This window comes from Schistocerca gregaria, chromosome 9 (genome assembly GCF_023897955.1).
Source record: "Schistocerca gregaria isolate iqSchGreg1 chromosome 9, iqSchGreg1.2, whole genome shotgun sequence".
Lineage (NCBI taxonomy): Eukaryota > Metazoa > Arthropoda > Insecta > Orthoptera > Acrididae > Schistocerca > Schistocerca gregaria.
Window position 1 is genome coordinate 186,784,644 of NC_064928.1, and position 22,462 is coordinate 186,807,105.

The 22,462-nt window shown below is 44.3% G+C and overlaps 1 protein-coding gene across 1 annotated transcript in view; it reads left to right on the top strand.

Moving 5' to 3' along the window:
- The first annotated feature begins 10,497 nt into the window (after nucleotides 1–10,497).
- The window catches only part of LOC126291785 (insulin receptor-related protein-like), a 357,856-nt gene continuing 345,891 nt past the window's right edge, over nucleotides 10,498–22,462 (top strand). Inside the window, exon 1 of the mRNA XM_049985479.1 lies at nucleotides 10,498–10,553. The gene's annotated coding sequence lies outside the window, so the exon portion shown is untranslated. The remainder of the gene's footprint in view (nucleotides 10,554–22,462) is intronic.

The following is a 22,462-nucleotide window of genomic DNA, read 5'->3' on the forward strand; positions in this document are numbered from 1 at the left end:
AACCGAAACCCCACCACCCTATGGCGCAAGTCGAGGAATCTGCAGCCCACACGGTCGCAGAACCGTCTCAGCCTCTGATTCAGACCCTCCACTCGGCTCTGTACCAAAGGTCCGCAGTCTGTCCTATCGACGATGTTGCAGATGGTGAGCTCTGCTTTCATCCCGCTAGCGAGACGGGCAGTCTTCACCAAACCAGATAGCCGCCGGAAGCCAGAGAGGATTTCCTCCGATTCATAGCAACACACATCATTGGTGCCGACATGAGCGACCACCTGCCGATGGGTGCACCCTGTACCCTTCATGGCATCCGGAAGGACCCTTTCCACATCTGGAATGACTCCCCCCGGTATGCACACGGAGTGCACATTGGTTTTCATCCCCTCTCTTGCTGCCAAATCCCTAAGGGGCCCCGTTACGCGCCTGACGTTGGATCTCCCAACTGTCAGTAAGCCCACCCTCCGCGACCGCCCGGATCTTGCAGACTGAGGGGCAACCTCTGGAATAGGACAAGCAGCCATGTCTGGCCGAAGATCAGTATCAACCGGAGACAGAGCCTGAAACCGGTTCGTCAGACAAACCTGAGACGCCTTCTGTTCAGCGCTCCGGAATGTCTTTCACCCCCTGCCACACCTTGAGACGACCTCCCACTGTACCACAGGTGAGGGATCAGCCTCAATGTGGGCAGTATCCCCGGCAGCCACATTCGTAGTCCGGTCAGGGGATGCGTGGGACGAGCTGGCCGTCCCCGACAAACCCCCATCCGGACCCCCACAGGGACGCCCATTGGCAACAGCCTCAAGCTGTGTGGCCAAAGCCAACACTGCCTGAAGCTGGGAGCGGAGGGATGCCAACTCAGCCTGCATCCGAACACAGCAGTTGCAGTCCCTATCCATGCTAAAATCTGTTGTGCAAAGAACGTCTGAACTAATCTACAGAGAGCACAAACAATTCGAAACAAAATTTAAACGGTTATTAAAATTCAAGACTGCCTAGTAAATGCAGTAATGCTGCTACTTGCGCACTGCTGACACACTGCTCGGCGGCGGAAGGAGACTACGCGATTTTACACTATTCAGGTACTAAAAACGCGATGCTACAGCTCTCAAATACTATAATACGCCCGAAATTCATGAATTAAACAATGCAAGTACCCAAAAACATGCAAAGAAATTAAGAATTAAACTATGCAACAAATAAGTGAGCTAAGAGTATACGACTTGGTGCTGGCAGCTGTTTATCCAACGGCGGCAGGGAGCACACTCTGGTTCTAGAATTTAAATTTCAGCTGTACTATTGGTGAACAGACACTGATCACTTTGCCGCTTGCTACAAGAGAGGTGAAAAGTTAATTTAGTTTTCTTTTGCCTTGGTCTGGGACTGCTTATTCGGTATTCGCTGCTGTCCACCATATCTGACGGAACATTCACTATCCGCCACCTGTGATCCATTATTGTTGTTATTTCTAAGCTTAGTATTATTTAGAGTGTTCTTTTCTATGGTGCTGGTGTAAAGCCCCCGAAGGACTGTTTTTTTCTGGGGGAAGAGGATCCTACAGGCTTAAACCACATAAACCCGCTATAATTTTACTTTAAACTGTTTAACAGTCTGAACATGTTTTCTTTTTCTATTCTCTAAAATTATGCTACAACTTTAATCATTTTTTTAGTTTTTTCTTTGTTCACTCTTAGTTACTTCTGCATTCCCCACTTCCTCCCCCCCCCCCCCTCCCTCTTGCTGATAGCTTTCATTCTGATGAAATGGCGAGTTCTTACAAGACACTTCACAGCAAAGTCCTTCATTACTGAATACATCTCATTTATAGCCTCCTTTAACCTTATGATAAATAAAATTGTCAAGGAATTGTATAAATTCTCTTTCCATTTACAAATCCATGAAACTTTCAGTGCGCTTTATTGGACGTCCTTTTGAAATTGCCTGAAGCCACTGCAATCCTGAAAGATGCACGTAATCAGTTAGTTTACCGTGTAAGTCTGCTGATTTGAGGTGTTTGCATTTAACTCTATAAGCAACATATGATGCTCCAATAGCTCAACACTGTCCAAATCTGCAACATTTTCCGCTTCATATTCGCTACAATTCTGAAAAATTTATCCCACTTATCAAGTAATCTCTTCAACTTCCTTGTTGCCACATTCACTTTCCTATGGACAATAAGTCTCTTACTTCTCAGAACATGATGGTTCTACAGTTGTATCTCGACTGTTTCCCAGTATATTAGCACTTAAAGTATAAAATTATTTCTCACTGATCGATCGCATTATGGCGAGACGGTGATCATAGATCTTCCCAGTCCTCTTACTTTGGAAAACTAGTTCTCAAGAATGTCTTGATTACATTTTGAAGACATGACTTTCTTACCTGTTGTCTTCAATACAGTTAGTGATAGTGCAACAAACCATTATTTCTCGCCTAAGAACTTATTCCAAAAGTCTGTCGATGCACTGATAATTACCACTCAACTCTTTACTCAGTCGCCGTAAACAACCTTTTTTTTCCTCTTGTAAACGCAATTACAGCACAACACATTGTGGCATTTGAGGGCTACTGAGCGGTGGGTGGGTTCACTATGACGTCAGCGGCGCACCTTGCTATTGTGCGTACACCTCGTGATCCATACCGAGTATTCTGCTATCCGTGACTGCCGTTTAACGTCACTGGGAAGTACACTGTGCGAATTACCCTAATAAAATGGTTCAAAGGGCTCTGAGCACTATGGGACTTAACATCGTAGGTCATCAGTTCCCTAGAACTGAGAACTACTTAAACCTAACTAACCTAAGGACATCACACAACACCCAGCCATCACGAGGCAGAGAAAATCCCTGACCCTGCCGGGAATCGAACCCGGGAACCCGGGCGTGGGACGCGAGAACTCTACCGCACGACCACGATATGCGGGCGAATTACCCTACTACACTGGTTGAAATCTAGGCCTTTTCGTTACACTTGCTCTACAAATTGACACTTGAAGGCGGAAGGAAGCGATCTCTCTCTCTCTCTCTCTCTCTCTCTCTCTCTCTCTCTCTCTGTCTGCCTGAAGAACCTGTGACAATTTCAGTTCCTTACTAGTTTTTCGTTTACACTACGTACTCTTCTATCTGTTCACTCTTTTCTCTTCCTGCCTTCTGACGACTTTAGCCTAGTTTTTGTTTTCACTCTCCTAGCGTATAGCATTTGTAGACATAGATAAAGCTTTCGATAGTTTGGGTAGAATACTCTCTATGAGATTATGAAGGTAGTAGGGGAAAATACAGGCAGCGAAAGGCTATTCATAACTTGTACAGAAACCAGATGGCAGTTACGAGGGTTGAGGTGCATGAAATGGAAGCAGTGGTTGAGAAGGGAGTGAGGCAGGTTGCAACCTGTCCCCGATGTTATTCAGTTTGTACACTGAGCCAGTAGTAAAAAAAAGCAAAGAGAAATTTGGGATAAGAATTAAATTTCAGGGAGAAGAAGTAAAAACTTTGAGGTTTGCCGATGACATTGTAATTCTGTCACAGACATCAAAGGACCTGGAAGAGGAGTTGAACAGAATGGACAGTGTCTTGAAAGTAGGATATAAGATGAACTTCAACAAAAGCAAAATGGGAATAATGCAATGTAATCGAACTAAATCAGGTGATGCTGTGGGAATTGTATTAGGAAATGAGACTCTTGAAGTAGTAGATGTATTTTGATATTTGGGGAGCAAAATAACTGATGGTGGTAGAAGTAGAGAGATATTAAATGTAGATTGGCAATAGCCAGAAAAGTGTTTCTGAAAGAGAGAAATTTGTTAACATCTAACATAGAATTAAGTGTTAGAAAGTCTTGTGAAGGGCTGGAGTGTAGCCATGTATCGAAGTGAAACATGGACGCTAAACACTTTAGACAAGAAGAGAATAGAAGGTTTCGAAATGTGGTGCTACAGAAGGATGCTGAAGATTAGATGGGTAGACTAGGTAACTGAGGAGGAGGTACTGAACAGAACTGGGAGGAAAGAAATTTGTGGCAGAACGGTACTAGAGCAAGGGATTGGTTGACAGGACCCATTCTGAGACATCAAGGTTGGCTCTGAGCACTATGGGACTTAACATCTGTGGTCATCAGTCCCCTAGAACTTAGAACTACTTAAACCTAACTAACCTAAGGACATCACACACATCCATGCCCGAGGCAGGATTCGAACCTGCGACCGTAGCAGTCACGCGGTTCCGGACTGAGCGCCGTAACCGCGAGACCACCGCGGCCGGCTAGACATCAAGGGATCACCAGTTTGGCATTGGAGGGAGTGTGGAGGGTAAAAGTCATTGAGGGAGACCAAGAGATGAATGCGTTAAGCAGATTCAGAAGGATGTGGGTTGCAGTACTTAGTCGCTGATGAGGCTTGCACAGGCCAGAGTAGCAGGTAGAGCTGCATCAAACCAAGTTTCGGACTGAAGACCACAAGAAGAAAAACACTTTGGAGTCACGTCATATACTAAAATTTTACCCTGAATAGCTCTGTGTCAATATTTTAATTTCTTCTGGGCCTGTAGCGTTATATATCTATTGTAAGGACATTATGTGTACATTAAGCCAAAACGCTGCTTTGTGTAGTAGTCGTTATTATCGTGATTTTATTTTCATTGGCTATAGGTCAATTTCGGCTCAAAGGCTATTTTATCGCAGAAAGTTCCCCGTAATGTGATATGACATAGGTATCAATATTTTAAATTCTTCTAGGCCTGCAGCGTTATATATCTCTTGTAAGGAGATTATCTGTACATTAAGCCAAAACGCTGCTTTGTGTAGCAATTGTTATTACTGTCACTTTATATTCATTGGCTATGGCCTATTTTGGCTCAAAGGCCTATAGCCAATGAAAATAAAGCTGCTACACAAATCAGCGTTTTGGATCAATGTACACATAATGTCCTTACAAGACCTCTGTGTCAGTTATTTCCTCATCTTTTAGATTATCTGCAAGGGCGCATTGAAAAGTGATGGCTCGTTTTCTCTTATTCTGTTCGGAATATCGGATGTATGACGTGTCGTGCATATTACTGGATTAACTTCCTGGGTGACCGCTGCGGTCGTAGGTTAGTTAGGATTAACCTGCCGGTAGAGGGCTCCCAATTACAGCGTATAACATGCATGCGTGTAGCCTAACTACGTCTGTGAGTGAGAAACAGCGTGCTGAAATCGAGTTTGACGAATTCGAAGAGTTCGTCCACGCATGGAACACCCTCTCCTCAGCATGACACTGCAAGACCACACACACACACACGAGCGCAGTAAAATCTGCAACAATCTGACGCCTTATTACGTATTATTTGTGGAGTAAATTCACGGGCGTCCAGTAGAAACCTCTTCAAAGAACTGGGTATACTAACTACTGCCTCTCAGTATATTTACTCCTTAATGAAATTTGTCCTAAATAATATATCTCTTTCTCCAACAAACAGCTCCGTTCATACATACAATAACAGGAACAAAAATGATCTGCACAAGGACTTAAAAGCACTTACTTTAGTTCAAAAAGGGGTCCACTACTCAGGAACACTAGTTACAAATAAAGACCAGTTTAAAAGGAGCCTGAAAGACTCACTAATGGCCAACTCCTACTTCATTTACGAATTTTTTAACATAAACAAATGATGTACACTCCTGGAAATTGAAATAACAACACCGTGAATTCATTGTCCCAGGAAGGGGAAACTTTATTGACACATTCCTGGGGTCAGATACATCACATGATCACACTGACAGAACCACAGGCACATAGACACAGGCAACAGAGCATGCACAATGTCGGCACTAGTACAGTGTATATCCACCTTTCGCAGCAATGCAGGCTGCTATTCTCCCATGGGGACGATCGTAGAGATGCTGGATGTAGTCCTGTGGAACGGCTTGCCATGCCATTTCCACCTGGCGCCTCAGTTGGACCAGCGTTCGTGCTGGACGTGCAGACCGCGTGAGACGACGCTTCATCCAGTCCGAAACATGCTCAATGGGGGACAGATCCGGAGATCTTGCTGGCCAGGGTAGTTGACTTACACCTTCTAGAGCACGTTGGGTGGCACGGGATACATGCGGACGTGCATTGTCCTGTTGGAACAGCAAGTTCCCTTGCCGGTCTAGGAATGGTAGAACGATGGGTTCGATGACGGTTTGGATGTACCGTGCACTATTCAGTGTCCCCTCGACGATCACCAGAGGTGTACGGATAGTGTAGGAGATCGCTCCCCACACCATGATGCCGGGTGTTGGCCCTGTGTGCCTCGGTCGTATGCAGTCCTGATTGTGGCGCTCACCTGCACGGCGCCAAACACGCATACAACCATCATTGGCACCAAGGCAGAAGCGACTCTCATCGCTGAAGACGACACGTCTCCATTCGTCCCTCCATTCACGCCTGTCGCGACACCACTGGAGGCGGGCTGCACGATGTTGGGGCGTGAGCGGAAGACAGCCTAACGGTGTGCGGGACCGTAGCCCAGCTTCATGGAGACGGTTGCGAATGGTCCTCGCCGATACCCCAGGAGCAACAGTGTCTCTAATTTGCTGGGAAGTGGCGGTGCGGTCCGCTACGGCACTGCGTAGGATCCTACGGTCTTGGCGTGCATCCGTGCGTCGCTGCGGTCCGGTCCCAGGTCGACGGGCACGTGCACCTTCCGCCGACCACTGGCGACAACATCGATGTACTGTGGAGACCTCACGCCCCATGTGTTGAGCAATTCGGCGGTACGTCCACCCGGCCTCCCGCATGCCCACTATACGCCCTCGCTCAAAGTCCGTCAACTGCACATACGGTTCACGTCCACGCTGTCGCGGCATGCTACCAGTGTTAAAGACTGCGATGGAGCTCCGTATGCCACGGCAAACTGGCTGACACTGACGGCGGCGGTGCACAAATGCTGCGCAGCTAGCGCCATTCGACGGCCAACACCGCGGTTCCTGGTGTGTCCGCTGTGCCGTGCGTGTGATCATTGCTTGTACAGCCCTCTCACAGTGTCCGGAGCAAGTATGATGGGTCTGACACACCGGTGTCAATGTGTTCTTTTTTCCATTTCCAGGAGTGTATTTTATACACTCATACTATTAGTATTGTCGTTTCAGCTTAAAAAAATGATGTATTGTATATACTCATACTATCAGTATTGTTATTTCAGCTTAAAAAAATTGACATGTTCCACATCCACGAGGATCTCCTCAGCACTGATCTATGGAACGAAAAACTAATCTAATCTAATCTAAGTTCACTATCATCTCTCATCCTCCATACATTCCCGATTTGACCCCAACAGATATTCACATGTTCCCAAAAATTAAAGAACACCTACGAGGACTTTACTTCGTTAGTAATGAAGCGGTGCAAGCAGACGTCAGGCTGTGGATCCGTAAATAAAGTCAAACATTTTACAATGGCGATATTAACAAACTAGTCTGAAATGACTCTAAGCGGTATAGGGCTTAACATCTGAGGTCATCACTCCCCTAGACTTAGAACTATTTAAAACTAACTAACCTAAAGACATCAGACGCCTCCATGCCGGAGGCAGGATTCGAACCTGCGACCGTACCAGCAACGCGGTTCCGGACTGAAGCGCCTAGAACCGCTCGGCCACCCCGGCCGGCAATAAATATGCAGACATGAAGAATAAAGATGTAGAATGTTTGTAAAGTTTGTTTTGAATACAAAGCTTTAAGAGCATTCACATAAAAAAAAGTTCTCAGTCATTACTTTTCAGCACGTCCTCTTACTTTCTTTACTAGCTGAATAACACGTGTCACGGTTCCTTTTGTTGATTGCCTATCTGATGTCTTCTATACGTAACAAAAACTTGATTTTTGATATTTTATACGGTTGTTGACAGAATTTTTTTAAATAAATTAAATACTGTCATAACCTACTCTTTGATAGCTATAGTGTTACAGATTTAGCAAAATAAGTCAAGTATTACAGTTGGGAACTGTGTATATGTCTTTACATGTCTTGAGACAGTATTGGTCGCGACCCGCAAATCATTCAGACTACCTTCATTCAGTATTTGAGAAAAGGAGCACTTATCGACTTACAACAAACTTTGCACACAATTCCAAACCCTCAAGAAAATTTTTGTTGTTGTTTCCCCCACAAAATGATGAAAGGGAGAAACTTTATCACTTGCTATATTTCCGCCTTTCATACAATAATTCACAATGAGTTACGACATTTAAATTTATAGCTTCATTACTACTAACTCTATTCGTAGCCAGTTTTGCAGGCACTATCCATATATACTCTAAAACAAACTGTAGAATTACATTACTCTTCGATACATGGTTCAGGAGATATCAGGTAATTAACATTGAGATGCGTGGAAAACAAGCTTTTGCTTAAAACGGTGTGCAAATTACACATACGTAACTCATGCAGTGTTTGTTAATACATCACTTAGCTATTTCCGACAGATTATGAACATAATTACAAAGAGTTTTTAACTATTTCTCGCTTATATGCTCAACGTGAAATATTTAAGGCAGAAACTTATTTCTAATGTAATCAGACTTTCAAAGCTGTTATGCATGGCAATGCCATTGTTTCAGAGGTCGGGGAGAGGGGGGGGGGATGTACTTACTGGGTTTTCTTCGAAATCTATTTCAAAGTCAAGGATCCACCTTTTCGTTGGCTTCATATCCGACAAATATTGCAAGGTTCCTTTTGATTAACCTACTCTCCTGCATTCGATATACATTTCCGAAAATAGCAGTATCCACTTTCTCAGTACCTCTGATATACTGTATATTTTATATTTCGGTAAATTTCATCGTTATCTCGTAATTTTCAACTTTCCATAATTTTCCGTGTGTTGCGTCTTTCTAGTATTTCTAATTAATCTAAATTGTAGTATAATCTTAGATATTCGTATGGATTCAGGCAACCAGGCTTCACTGTTGTAATGTTTTAGTTTTACATTTATATGGGCCTTTTTCTATGTTATATTTTCTGTCTAGCAGCTCTTTCCAAACCATTTTCTTGGGTTATCTCCCTAAGGTATTTAAATATTTCAACATTCTCTATTTCCCCAACATCCGTTTTCAGAAATTTCGCTGCACTTTTGATTTATGTTAAAAATTTGGTGTTTTCCGCATAAATTCTTCTGCTCCTTCAAAAAGGTTAATTTGTGTTCGAGCTATATGACATTTTCAGAAAGTATACAAAAGTCATCTACAAGTGCGAGACAGTTTATTCCGATATTTTTGTCTCCTCTACCCAATCTTATTTGTGAAATCTCACTCATTCAGTCGTCTGTTCGAAAGTCTTAACTGCTTTTTCCGAAAGACAGTTAACCATCATCACCTTGCCGTACACCTGTGTTTATCTAGAAGCGTTGAGACATTTCTCCCATAAATTTCACATTAGATTCAGTGTCTGTGACTATTTCACGAATTAAATTTGTTAATTTTGACTTTACACCAAATTCTCGGATTCTTTTATCTATATCTTTTCAATGGGCAAAGTCATATTACAATCATCCACCAGGAAAAAGGTTTACATTTTTGAACAGAAGAACCCATGTTTCCCGTCTTTGCGCCACTTTGAAATCATTTCAAGATGTGACTGAATACTTGCGCAGCTTTCTTCAGACTATATACCATCACCGGTAAATGCATAAACTGGGAAAGCTGTTAATGTTATCTGCTAGGTCTTTAATGAACCATCTTGACAACAGGCGTTCCAATACAGTTTCTTGGGAAACACTTGAAGTTACTTCTACATTTGTCAGTGGCTCTCCATCCAAGACAATCCAGTCACAAATTTCGTTTAATATGTCTCCTAATAGTAGAATGGTTGCTGTGGTACAGAGCCAAATGCTTTTCGGAAGTCAAGAAATAGTACATCTACGTAACTGCGTTTATCTACAGCTTTCAGAAAGTTATGTGAGAAAACAGCAACTTTCTCGTGATCGATCTTTTGAGAATCCTTGCCGGTTCTCTGTTTATCGCAAATAATTCATATACAACGTATCACAACATCGTTTTATTATAAATGTTAGAATACCGTCCGCATCAAAGAATTACTTTAACCTGAGAGCAGAGCCCTGTGCGACGTCTAACAGAACAAGCTAACAGGTCCAGTTTTCATTTTCACCGACCATACGTTGCTTTTTGCTTCTAGAGTAGTTTTCCAACCGCTAGTTTTATCTGTCGCGTTTCCGTGAGCGATTTGTCACAGTTGACGGTATCAGCTGCCTCGCTGTACTCTAGGTAGTGTCAATACTGTTCAAAGTGTGGACACAGCATCATTTTCGACCGACAGATGACGCATGTTAGCGGAACGGAAATCGCCTAAAACAAGTGTTACATCCTGTATGTCCACAAGTTACTGCATGTTGGGAGCATACTGTGTCCGCATTAAATATGAACACGCGAAGGCTACAAATATGAATAAGTAAAAAAGTGTATCTTCTTGCACTGTAAAATAGAAATTTAATAGTATAAAATAGTCATACTCACGTTATTGTTCTGTTTCAGATATGGAAGGAGAACGTGAGTGTGCTGTACCACGCCAGTGTGATTATACGGTATGTTCTAATTGTCTGAAATATCTTAAATTATACTGTTCCTAAGAAGGTGTGAGTTGGGTGTATAGAATGCCTACTGTCTGCATTTCCAGTTAAAATGGGAAATTATACTGTTCCTAATGAGTGAGTTGGACGTATAATAATATCTACTGTGTGTATTTCAAGTTAAAATGAGGGCCACAAATGACCAACCTAGGACGAAAGGTCACTTGAGCTATCATCGGTGGCGTTTGAAAAAAATAAAAACGAAGTTGTTGACAGTTGCAATCTGTGAGAAATAGTGCTGAACCTAAAATCACCGTAGTGTCTTTATAAAAGTAAAACAAAAGGGTGGTATGTATGGAGAAAGGGCTCTGTTTACTTCCAGTTTTTGAAAGCAGACAGTGTTTCTTCCAATTTGCGAATCACAAATACGAAGCTGGTTAGTGTTACGTCTTAGGTCCCGGTTAAGAAAAACACCCAGGCTAATGAGTACTGTGGTACATTCTGACAGTGTGTAGTTATCTGGCTGTAGTCTTTCTGAATGGACAGACAGTATTTTATTTTAACTGGCAAACAGATAAAAAATAATACAGCAGTTCCCTACACTGCTCACGTGTGATAAATGATAGCATTTAAGCTAAGGATTAGTTCCGCCTAAAGTGAAATAGAAAGATACTCTTACGTAATTTCTTTTCTATGTCACTTGCTAACATAGCGCGCGAGAACGAGTGCAAATAAATATTAATATTCCTCTGTTTGGGTGCGTTGTATGAGACTGTTTTGTTGCATGGAGGTAAATTGGACGACTGAGCAGAAAAATGGGCCGCATTACTTCGAGAAAGCCCTCCTTTGTGGCCGAGAGGTTCTACGCGTTTCAGTGTGGAACCGCGCGACCGCTACGGTCGCAGGTTCGAATGCTGCCTCTGGCATGGATGTGTGTGATGTCCTTAGGTTAGTTAGGTTTAAGTAGTTGTAAGTTCTAGGAGACTGATGACCTCAGATGTTAAGTCTCATAGTGCCCAGAGCCATTTGAACCATTGTTGAATTTCGAGAAAAGTACATTTACGTTTTTTTTTCTTCAGAAAAAACGGCACATGTGAGAACAATGCCCCAATATTCTTACAGCCATTGATATACACTGGAAAGCCAAAGAAACTGTTACACCTGCTTAATATCGTGTAGGGGCCCTGCGAGCGCACAGAAGTGCCGCAACACGTCCAATGGACTCGACTAAGGTCTGAAGTAGTGCTGGAGAGAACTGACAGCATGAATCCTGAACGGCTGTCCATAAATCCGTAAGAGTACGAGGGGGTGGAGATCTCTTCTGAACAGACATTGCAAAGCATCCCAGATATGATCTATAATGTTCATGTCTGGAGAGTTTGGTGGGCAGCGTTAAGTGTTTAAAATTAGAAGAGTGTCCCTGGAGCCACTCTGTAGCAGTTCTGGACGTGTAGGATGTCGCATTGTCCTGCTGGAATTACCCAAGTCCGTATGAATGCAGAATGCACATGAACGGATGCATGTGATCAGACAGTGTCACCTGTCAGAGTGGTAGCTAGACGTATCAAGGGTCTCATATCACTCCAACTGCACACGCCCCACACTATTAGAGAGCCTCCACCAGTTTTAACAGTCCCCTGCTGACATGCAGGTCCATGGACTCATGATATTGTAGACATCTTCCGCTCGATACAATTTGAAACGAGACTTTCCGACCAGGCAACATGTTTCCAGTCATCAACAGTCCAATGTCAGTGTTGACGGGCCAAGGGGAGGCATAAAGCTATGTGACGTGCAGTCATTAGTGGTACACGAATGTGCCTTCGCCTCCGAAAGCCCATATCGATGATGTTTCGTTGAAATTTCGCATTCTGACACTTGTCGATGGCCCAGCATTGAAATCTGCAGCAATTTGCGGAGGGGTTGCACTTCTGTCACGTTGAACGGTTCTTTTCAGTTGTCGTTGGCCCCGTTCTTGCAGGATCTTTTGCCAGCCAGAGCGATGTTGGAGATCTGATGTTTTATCAGATTCCTGATATTCACAGTACACTCGTGAAATGACCGCACGGGAAAATCGCTACTTCATCACTCCTTGGAGATGCTGTGACCCATTGCTTGGCGCCGACTATAACACCACGTTGTAACTCACTTAAATCTTGATAACCTGCCATTGCGGTATTAGTAACCGATCTAACAACTGCGCCAGACACTTGTCTTACACAGACGTTGCCGACCGCAACGCCGTATTCTGCCTGTTCACTTGTCTCTGTATTTGAATATGGATACCTACACCAGCTTCTTTGGCGCTTCAGTGTATGAAGCAAAACGTCATTTAGATGCCTTAAATTTGATATATTCTGTACGTGTGCGAAGTTTTGAACGATTCCGACTGATAAGAGTCCTGTGTTTCCACAAGACACTAGTTACAAGCAACGTATTGTAATTCAGTTCATGGTTATAGAAAAACAAATCGTTATGGACATCTATAAACGTTTGTTTACACCTATATCTACGTGTCCAAGATTAGGCTGCAATTCACAATTAAGTGCCTGGCAGGAGCTTCATCGAAACAGTTCCAAGTTGTTTCACTACCGTTCAACTCTCGAACAGCACCCAGCACAACGAACATTTGAATCTTTCCGCGCAAGCTCTGATTTCTCTAATTTTGTTGTGACGCCCATATCTCCCTGATTAGGTGGGCGCCAACAGAACATGTTCACACTCCGAGGAGAAACACTGAGCGAGGTTGAGCAGTTGTTGGTACACTGGACTCGCATTCGGGAGGACGACGTTTCAGTCCCGCGTCCGGCCATCCTGATTTAGGTTTTCCGTGATTTCCCTAAATCGCTCCAGGTAAATGCCGGGATCTACATCTACATCTACGTGATTACTCTGATATTCTCAATAAAGTGCCTGGCAGAGTGTTCAATGAACCACCTTCATGCTGCCTCTCTACCGTTCCACTCTCGAAGGGCACGCTGGAAAAACGAGCACTTACATTTTTCCGTGCGAGCCCCAATTTTTCTTATTTTATCGTGATGATCATTTCTCCCTATGTAGGTGAGTGCCAACAGAATGTTTTCGCAATCGGAGGAGAAAATTTGCGATTGAAATTTCATGAGAAGATCCCGTTGCAACGAAAATCGCCTTTGTTTTAATGATAGCCACTGCAACTCACGTATTACATCTGTGACACTATCTTCCCTATTTCGCGATAATACAAAACGAGCTGCCCTTCTTTGTACTCTTTCGATGTCATCCGTCAGTCCCACTTGATGTGGATCGCACACCGCACAGCAGTTCTCCCGAATAGGGCTGACAAACGCGGTGCAAGCAGTCTCTTTAGTGCGCCTGTTGCACCTTCTAACTGTTCTATCTGTCAATCGCAGTCTTTGGTTTGCTCTACCCACAATATTATTTGTAATTGTAATCCCTAAGTATTTAGTTGAATTTACAGCCATCAGATTTGTGTGACTTATCGCGTACTTGAAATTTAGCTGATTTCTTTTAGTAATCATGTGAATAACTTCGCACTTTTCTTTATCCAGGGTCAATTGCTACTTTTCGCACCAAACAGATATCTTATCTAAATCATTTTGCAAGTCGTTTTGATGGCTTTACAAGACGGTAAGTGACAGCATCATCTGCAAACAATCTAAGACGCGGGAAATCACGAATCCAGTCGCACAACTGAGGCGATACTCCGTAGGCACGCAGTTTGATTCGAAGACGCTTGTGAGGAACGCTGTCGAAAGCCTTCTGGAAATCTAAACATATGGAATCAATTTGACATCCCCTGTCGAAAGCACTTATTACTTCATAAGTATAAACAGCTAATTGTATTTCACAAGAACGATATTTTCCGAATCCGTGCTGACTTTATGTCAATAAATCTAGGTACTTGATAACGTTCGAATACAGTGTATGTTCTAAAACCCTACTGCAAATCTACGTTACTGATATAGGCCTGTAATTCAGCGGACTACTCCTACTACCCTTTTTGAGTATTGGTGTGACTTTGAGAGGGCACGGCCGACTTCCTTCCCCGTCCTTCCCTACTCCGATGAGACCGATGACCTCGCTGTCTGGCCTCCTCCCTCCAAACAACCCAACCCTTCTTGGCCTCTCCCAGTCGCGAGTATTGGGCTCAAATGCCCCATGTTCTCTAAGTCGACGATCAGTGGCCTCAAGCGTTTCCCTGTCGGCGCACCTTCGTCCAGGAAATCTCTCCCGGTACAAACGCTGAGTGCGAGCGCCATTGCCCTCGGCTAATCCATACATCAAATGGGCATCTGCCATCTCTTCATCTGTGTACACTACCACTGCACCAGCGAAGCCCGTGATTAACTCTATATACGAGGGCTATCCACAAAGTACGTTACGTTTTGGAATTAAAAATAAATAAAGTATTGGATTTTTTTATTATATACAGATGAAAGCCACACTTAAATACTACTTTTCTACATAGTTGCCATTTAAATTAAGGCACTTATCGTAGCGATGGATGAGCTTGGAAATTCCTTCGTCGTAAAATTCGGCCGCCTGCGCCTTCAACCACGTAGTTACCCCTTCTTGAAGCTGTGCGCCGTCATCAAACCGCTGCATAGCCAACCACTTCTTCATTGCTGGGAATAAGTGGGAGTCGCTCGGTGCCAGGTCGGGACTGTACGGCGGATGAGGAAACAACTCCCACTTAAAATATTCGAGAACTTCACGAGTGGCATTTGCCGTGTGGGCCCGGGCGTTGTCGTGAATCAGCAAGATCTTTGATCCCAACTTTCTCCTGCGCTTGTTTTGTATTGCTCTTCTGAGGTTGTGCAGAGTTTGGCAATACCTTTGAGAGTTTATTGTAGTGCCTCTTTCCAGGAAATCCACAAAAATCACACCTTCTCTGTCCCAAAAGAAGGTGCAGGCGGCCGAATTTTACGACGAAGGAATTTCCAAGCTCGTCCATCGCTACGATAAGTGCCTTAATTTAAATGGCAACTATGTAGAAAAGTAGTATTTAAGTGTGGCTTTCATCTGTATATAATTTTTAAAAATTCCAATACTTTATTTATTTTTAATTCCAAAACGTAATGTACTTTGTGGATAGCCCTCGTAGTAACCGTGTGCTTGTGAAGGCCGTACTGATCGCTGGAACAGTTGATGTTGCCTGTAACCAAGCACTGACGTACGGTGCGTGGCAACAATGACGTGTAAAACAAAACACCGGCGGCGCACAATGTAACCAGACCTCACCGAGAGTGCATGTTCCTCACGATTCTGAGTTCTGTCATTGTCTGTTTCCCATGATTAACTAGTTGTAGAAAATGAGTTTGCAGACGCATGTTCATACAACATAACTTCTTCGCCTCCGTGTGAGGACTGTGTTGTACTGTGTGGCCAGGTGGCCTATGTAATGGCCTCTGGGGCAACAAACATTTCTGAATAATAATTAAGACTGATATGAGAAATTTAAAATTGTGCCGTAATCTGTTCATTACGACATACAATTTTATGTCACAGGCATAACAGGGAGAGACGAGTGTTACAGTTATAAACCGTGTATTACCTCTTCAGGCAGCCTAACTCACAGAGCCCAAATTTCCCATACTAAACTCACCCAGAGTTTTTGATTATGAAAGCACTTACCGGCTTCCACAATAATGTTTAAACTTAATTTCAATCCCTTCCTAAATTTTTTCTTGCTCACATGCTCAAGTCAGATATTTAACGAATTAAATAATTTCTAAATTAATCGGACGTTTGAAGTTGTTTCATACGTAAGTGATCGATTCCTTAGAAAACTTGCATTACTAACATTAATATGTTTCTTCTTTTGAGGAGTGCTTTTCTTGCTATTCCGGTTTACTTTTCATCCCCTCTCTGTTTCTGATGTCGTTAGTTGCTTTTCCGGCGCACTAGAAAATCTCTTCCACTATTTTCACCTCCTCATTTTAGCATTGTATGTATCGCTTGCGCCTTGACACGCGGTAACACAAAGTCGGCCATGGTTAACCGGATTTGGCATGTTAATTGTAAGCGGTGGCCGGATGCCCTTCTTGCAGCCACCCCAGACCCCCCAGGACGGAAGTAGCGTACCCCAGCTGTCTGCGTCGAGCGTAAATCGTGAAATAGTGCGAATGTGTTTCAAACGTCTATGAGTCGTGTAACTGAGGCGGGACGTGGGGACCAGCCCGGTATTCACCTAGGGGATGTGGAAAACCGCCTAAAAACCATATCCAGGCTGGCTGGCACACCGACCGCCGTCGTTAATCTGCCGGGCGGATCCGATCCTGGGCCGGCGCGCCTACCCGACTCCAGGAAGCAGCACGTTAGCGCTCTCGGCTATCCTGGCGGGTACCTCCTCATTTTATCATTGTCTAATGTAATTCCTGCAAAATCACATGACTCAATCGGGGTACACTCATTTTGCCTTATTTTATTCGTATTTTATTGTTTCGCTCGTGTGGTACAAGACCTGTAATTCCCACCCTTTTCTAAATGAAAATTCTCGTTGAGGCAGTTAGCCTACAGTAGATAAAAGTTATGTTCCCCTCTACTTCTGCTACAAGACGATGTGCAATGGCTTGTACATGTTTTTAATTGTTTTGATTAACCTTAATTTACTTTAAATTCTTGTTAGTGAATATTCTTGTTCGTAGCTGGACTTATAAGCTGTTTGGCATCGATACCTTTTGAAATTGAGTACACACACGAATTCAAAATGATAATCTGCGGAAATGAATTTAATTTGAAAGACAATCGAACTTCTTTCACAAAATATGGCAGGTTCTATTTCGGAAATACTAAGGAAATGAAAAAGCAGCAAATTGCGCTCAACAAGGGCTTCAGTAAAATTATGGATCGAAACAGTTTATTTAGATTTATTCAGAAAATCATTGTATTGCTGGCAAGGGTAAATTTAAATCGGGAACGTGACATATATTTAAAGAATCGATTTTAGTTCCAATAATGTCAACCACGCCTAGAAACAGGAGGCGGCAATTCTTCGTGCAGTTGGCGATGAGCCTAGTGTCAGTACACGACACGTAGCTGCAATATTCAATGTTGGCGACATGGTTGTGGGGCGAGTGTTACAAGACCTGCTGTACCCAAACCATTTACAGAGCGTGCACACAACCAGCAGCACATTTTGCTGCACGGGTACTCTTCTGCTAGTGGTTTATACAACAAAGTGTCAACCCTAATTGTAGTACAACGGTGCTGTTCACAGGTGAAGCGTCCTTTCAACGAGATCAGATCGTAAATTTTCACAATCGGCATGTATGGGCAGACGTCAACCTTCGTGCAAGTGTTGAAGCAAGTCATCAACAAACCTTTTCTGTCAGTGCTTGGGCCGGCATTGTTGGTGATTCGTAGGGCCTTATCTCATTACACCATGGCTCAAACAACAAAGTCCTCGTAATTTCGTGGAAAAGGTTCTACCCTATGTGTTGGTAGATGTACCTTTAGCTGTGCTAAAAAACAAGTACTTGATGCGCGATGTAGCACCTCCTCATTGTAGTGTAAATGTCCGTAAGGGTCAAAATAACAGATTCGGTGATGGGTGGATAGCTCGAGACGGACCAACTACCTGGCCTCCATGCTCTCCTGGCCAATCCATTGGACTTTTTATTATTTTGCAGGTGTATTTCAAAGCTCTCCTTGCCCGTATTATGGAAGGCTGCGAACCCATACGCAGTACTCCAGGGATACATCAGCGCATCCGAAATTTACTGCGACTCATGATTGGAGAAAATGAGTTGTAACATGGAAACAAAGGGTTTTCAGAGCCATGTCATATACAATAATTCCTTCGTCTACGTTTGAGGAATGTGTCCTACAAATTGTCTCGTTACATCCTGTAGTAGCATTCAGGTTCTCCATTAGGTCCTGAATGTGGTACTTCCAAGCTAGCCTTCCATCTACCCTCAGTCCTAAGTAAAAATGTGTAAATAAAAATCAGTTGTCGAAAATATGAAAGGTCATCATTTGAGATCGGCTTCATCGATTTGGTTGCTTTTTTATGATAGAGTTCGTTATTGTTAGGACAAGGTTTGTATGAAAGAAAATTTTTGGAAAATCCCCTGAAAAAGTCGAAAATTAAAATCGGTTGTGGAAGGTGCACACTTGAGAGCGTCTCCACCGAGTTGTTTGTCTTTTTTTGTGTTCGTATTTGTGGACGGTAATGGTAGTTTTGGTATGGAAAATAAAATAAAAGGAATTTTTGCGTTCAGTATGACAGTTCTGCTGTCACATGTTTTCATAACAAAAAGGATTTCTTTGACAATTACATCTACAATATATGAATACATATGTAGTATGTAAAGGGAAAACATTGTTAGCGAAAATCTTGAAAAGTTCTAGACCGATTTACTACAACAAATTTTTAAACAAAACCACTCTAATGAATGTTTGACGGACAAGCGCAACATATTTTCGATATATATATATACACTCCTGGAAATTGAAATAAGAACACCGTGAATTCATTGTCCCAGGAAGGGGAAACTTTATTGACACATTCCTGGGGTCAGATACATCACATGATCACACTGACAGAACCACAGGCACATAGACACAGACAACAGAGCATGCACAATGTCGGCACTAGTACAGTGTATATCCACCTTTCGCAGCAATGCAGGCTGCTATTCTCCCATGGAGACGATCGTAGAGATGCTGGATGTAGTCCTGTGGAACGGCTTGCCATGCCATTTCCACCTGGCACCTCAGTTGGACCAGCGTTCGTGCTGGAACGTGCAGACCGCGTGAGACGACGCTTCATCCAGTCCCAAACATGCTCAATGGGGGACAGATCCGGAGATCTTGCTGGCCAGGGTAGTTGACTTACACCTTCTAGACGACGTTGGGTGGCACGGGATACATGCGGACGTGCATTGTCCTGTTGGAACAGCAAGTTCCCTTGCCGGTCTAGGAATGGTAGAACGATGGGATCGATGACGATTTGGATGTACCGTGCACTATTCAGTGTCTCTTCGACGATCGCCAGAGGTGTACGGCCAGTGTAGGAGATCGCTCCCCACACCATGATGCCGGGTGTTGGCCCTGTGTGCCTCGGTCGTATGCAGTCCTGATTGTGGCGCTCACCTGCACGGCGCGAAACACGCATACGACCATCATTGGCACCAAGGCAGAAGCGACTCTCATCACTGAAGACGACACGTCTTCATTCGTCCCTCCATTCACGCCTGTCGCGACACCACTGGAGGCGGGCTGCACGATGTTGGGGCGTGAGCGGAAGACGGCCTAACGGTGTGCGGGACCGTAGCCCAGCTTCATGGAAACGGTTGCGAATGGTCCTCGCCGATACCCCAGGAGCAACAGTATCCCTAATTTGCTGGGAAGTGGCGGTGCGGTCCCCTACGGCACTGCGTAGGATCCTACGGTCTTGGCGTGCTTCCGTGCGTCGCTGCGGTCCGGTCCGAGGTCGACGGGCACGTGCACCTTCCGCCGACCACTGGCGACAACATCGATGTACTGTGGAGACCTCACGCCCCACGTGTTGAGCAATTCGGCGGTATGTCCACCCGGCCTCCCGCATGCCCACTATACGCCCTCGCTCAAAGTCCGTCAACTGCACATACGGTTCACGTCCACGCTGTCGCGGCATGCTACCAGTGTTTAAGACTGCGATGGAGCTCCGTATGCCACGGCAAACTGGCTGACACTGACGGCGGCGGTGCACAAATGCTGCGCAGCTAGCGCCATTCGACGGCCAACACCGCCGTTCCTGGTGTGTCCGCTGTGCCGTGCGTGTGATCATTGCTTGTACAGCCCTCTCGCAGTATCCGGAGCAAGTATGGTGGGTCTGACTCACCGGTGTCAATGTGTTCTTTTTTCTATTTCCAGGAGTGTATATGCGTGTGTTTAATGTATAAACGGGAAGAGTTGTTACCACAAATCTCCATAAGTTCTTTCCCGATTTACTTCCAATTTTACATCGTACTCTAATGAACATTCGGACGGATATAGCTTAAAAAATTTTGTAATATATTACGTATATAAATAAATAGATACCGGGAGACAATTATTGAAGTATATGAAAAGACGTAAATTAGATACAAACTACGGCGTCCACGCAGTTTATCCAAGATGTAAACGTCACTAGAAGTATCCGGACTTAGGTTATGACGTGTTCTACATGCCTGTCATCATTGGCGATGATGTGGCGTAGGCGGATAGCGAAAACTGTGCATGAGTAGCTGAAGTGTCGGAACATCGATGCTGTCGACGACGTCCTGAATGGCTGTTTTAAGGTCAGCAATGGTTTTGGGGTTACTGCTGTACACCTTGCCTGTAATACAGCCCCACGAAACGGAATCTCACGTGTTCAGATCCGGAGAATATGGCGACTAATCGAGGCCCATGGCGGTGGCCTCTGGGTACCCCAGAGCCAGAGTGTGGCCCCCAAAGCGCTCCTCCAGGACGTCAAACACTCTCCTGCTTCGATGCGGTCGGACTCCGTCTTGCATGAACTACGTCTCGGCGACATCAGGGTCACTTTGGATAATGGGGATGGAATCGTGTTCCAAAATCTTCACGTAGCATTCGGTAGTCACCGTGACATAAAGGAATATCGACTATTCAGTGCCTACGCATTGCACACCACACAGTCACACGTTGAGGGTGAAGAGACTTCTCGATCGCGAAAATGCGGGTTCTCAGTTACCCAAACGCACAAATTTTGCTTGCTGACGAATCCATCCAAATGAAAGTAGGCTTCGCCGCTAAACCAAACCGTAAAGCGCATACTAGTTCCTATGATGTCGCGCGGTCAATTGCGCAGTTTGACGTCCTAACGCAAAGCTTTCAGGAGGTATGACTGTTTAATTTCATATAGTTCAAAGACTGTCACCCTTTAATATACTTTTGCTACACCAAGAAGAAATGCAGATGATAAACGAACATTAATTGGACAAATATATTATACTAGAATAGACATGTGATTACATTTTCACGCAGTTTGGGTGCATAGGTCCTGAGAAATCAGTACCCAGAACAACCACCTCTGGCCGTATTTAACGGACGTGATACGCCTGGGCATTGAGTCAAACAGAGCTTGGATGGCGTGTAGAGGTACAGCTGCCCATGCTGCTTCAACACGATACCACAGTTCATCAAGACTAGCGACTGGCGTATTGTGACGAGCCAGTTGCTCGGCCACAATTGACCAGACGTTTTCAGTTGGTGAGAGATCTGGATAATGTGCTGGCCATGGCAGCAGTCGAACACTTTCTGTATCCAGAAAGGTCTGTACAGGACCTGCAACGTGCGGTCGTGCATTATCCTGCTGAAATGTAGGGTTTCGCTGGGATCGAATGAAGGCTAGAGACACGGGTCGTAACACGTCTCAAATGTAACGTCGAAAGTGCCGTCAATGCGAACAAGAGGTGACCGAGACGTGTAACCAATGGCACCCCATATCATCACGCCGGGTGATACGCCGCTATGGCGATGGCGAATACACGCTTCCAATGTGCGTTCACTGCGATCTCGCCAAACACGGATGCCACCATCATGATACTGTAAGCAGAACCTGGATTTATCCGAAAATAATGACGTTTTGCCATTCGTGAACCCAGGTTCGTCGTTGAGCACACCACCGCAGGCGCTCCTGTCTGTGATTCAGCATCAAGGGTAACCGCAGCCATGGTTTCCGGATAAGATGCCTGTTATCTCGACTTCTAGTGATACGAGGCCATTGGAATACAGCACGGCGTTCCGTATGACCCTCCTGAACTCACCGATTCCATATTCTGCTAACAGTCATTGGACCTCGACCAACGCGAGCAGCAATGTCGCGATACGATAAACCGCAATCGCGATAGGCTACAATCCGACCTTTATCAAAGTCGGAAACATGATGGTACGAATTTCTCCTCCTTACACGAGGCATCACAACATCGTTTCACCAG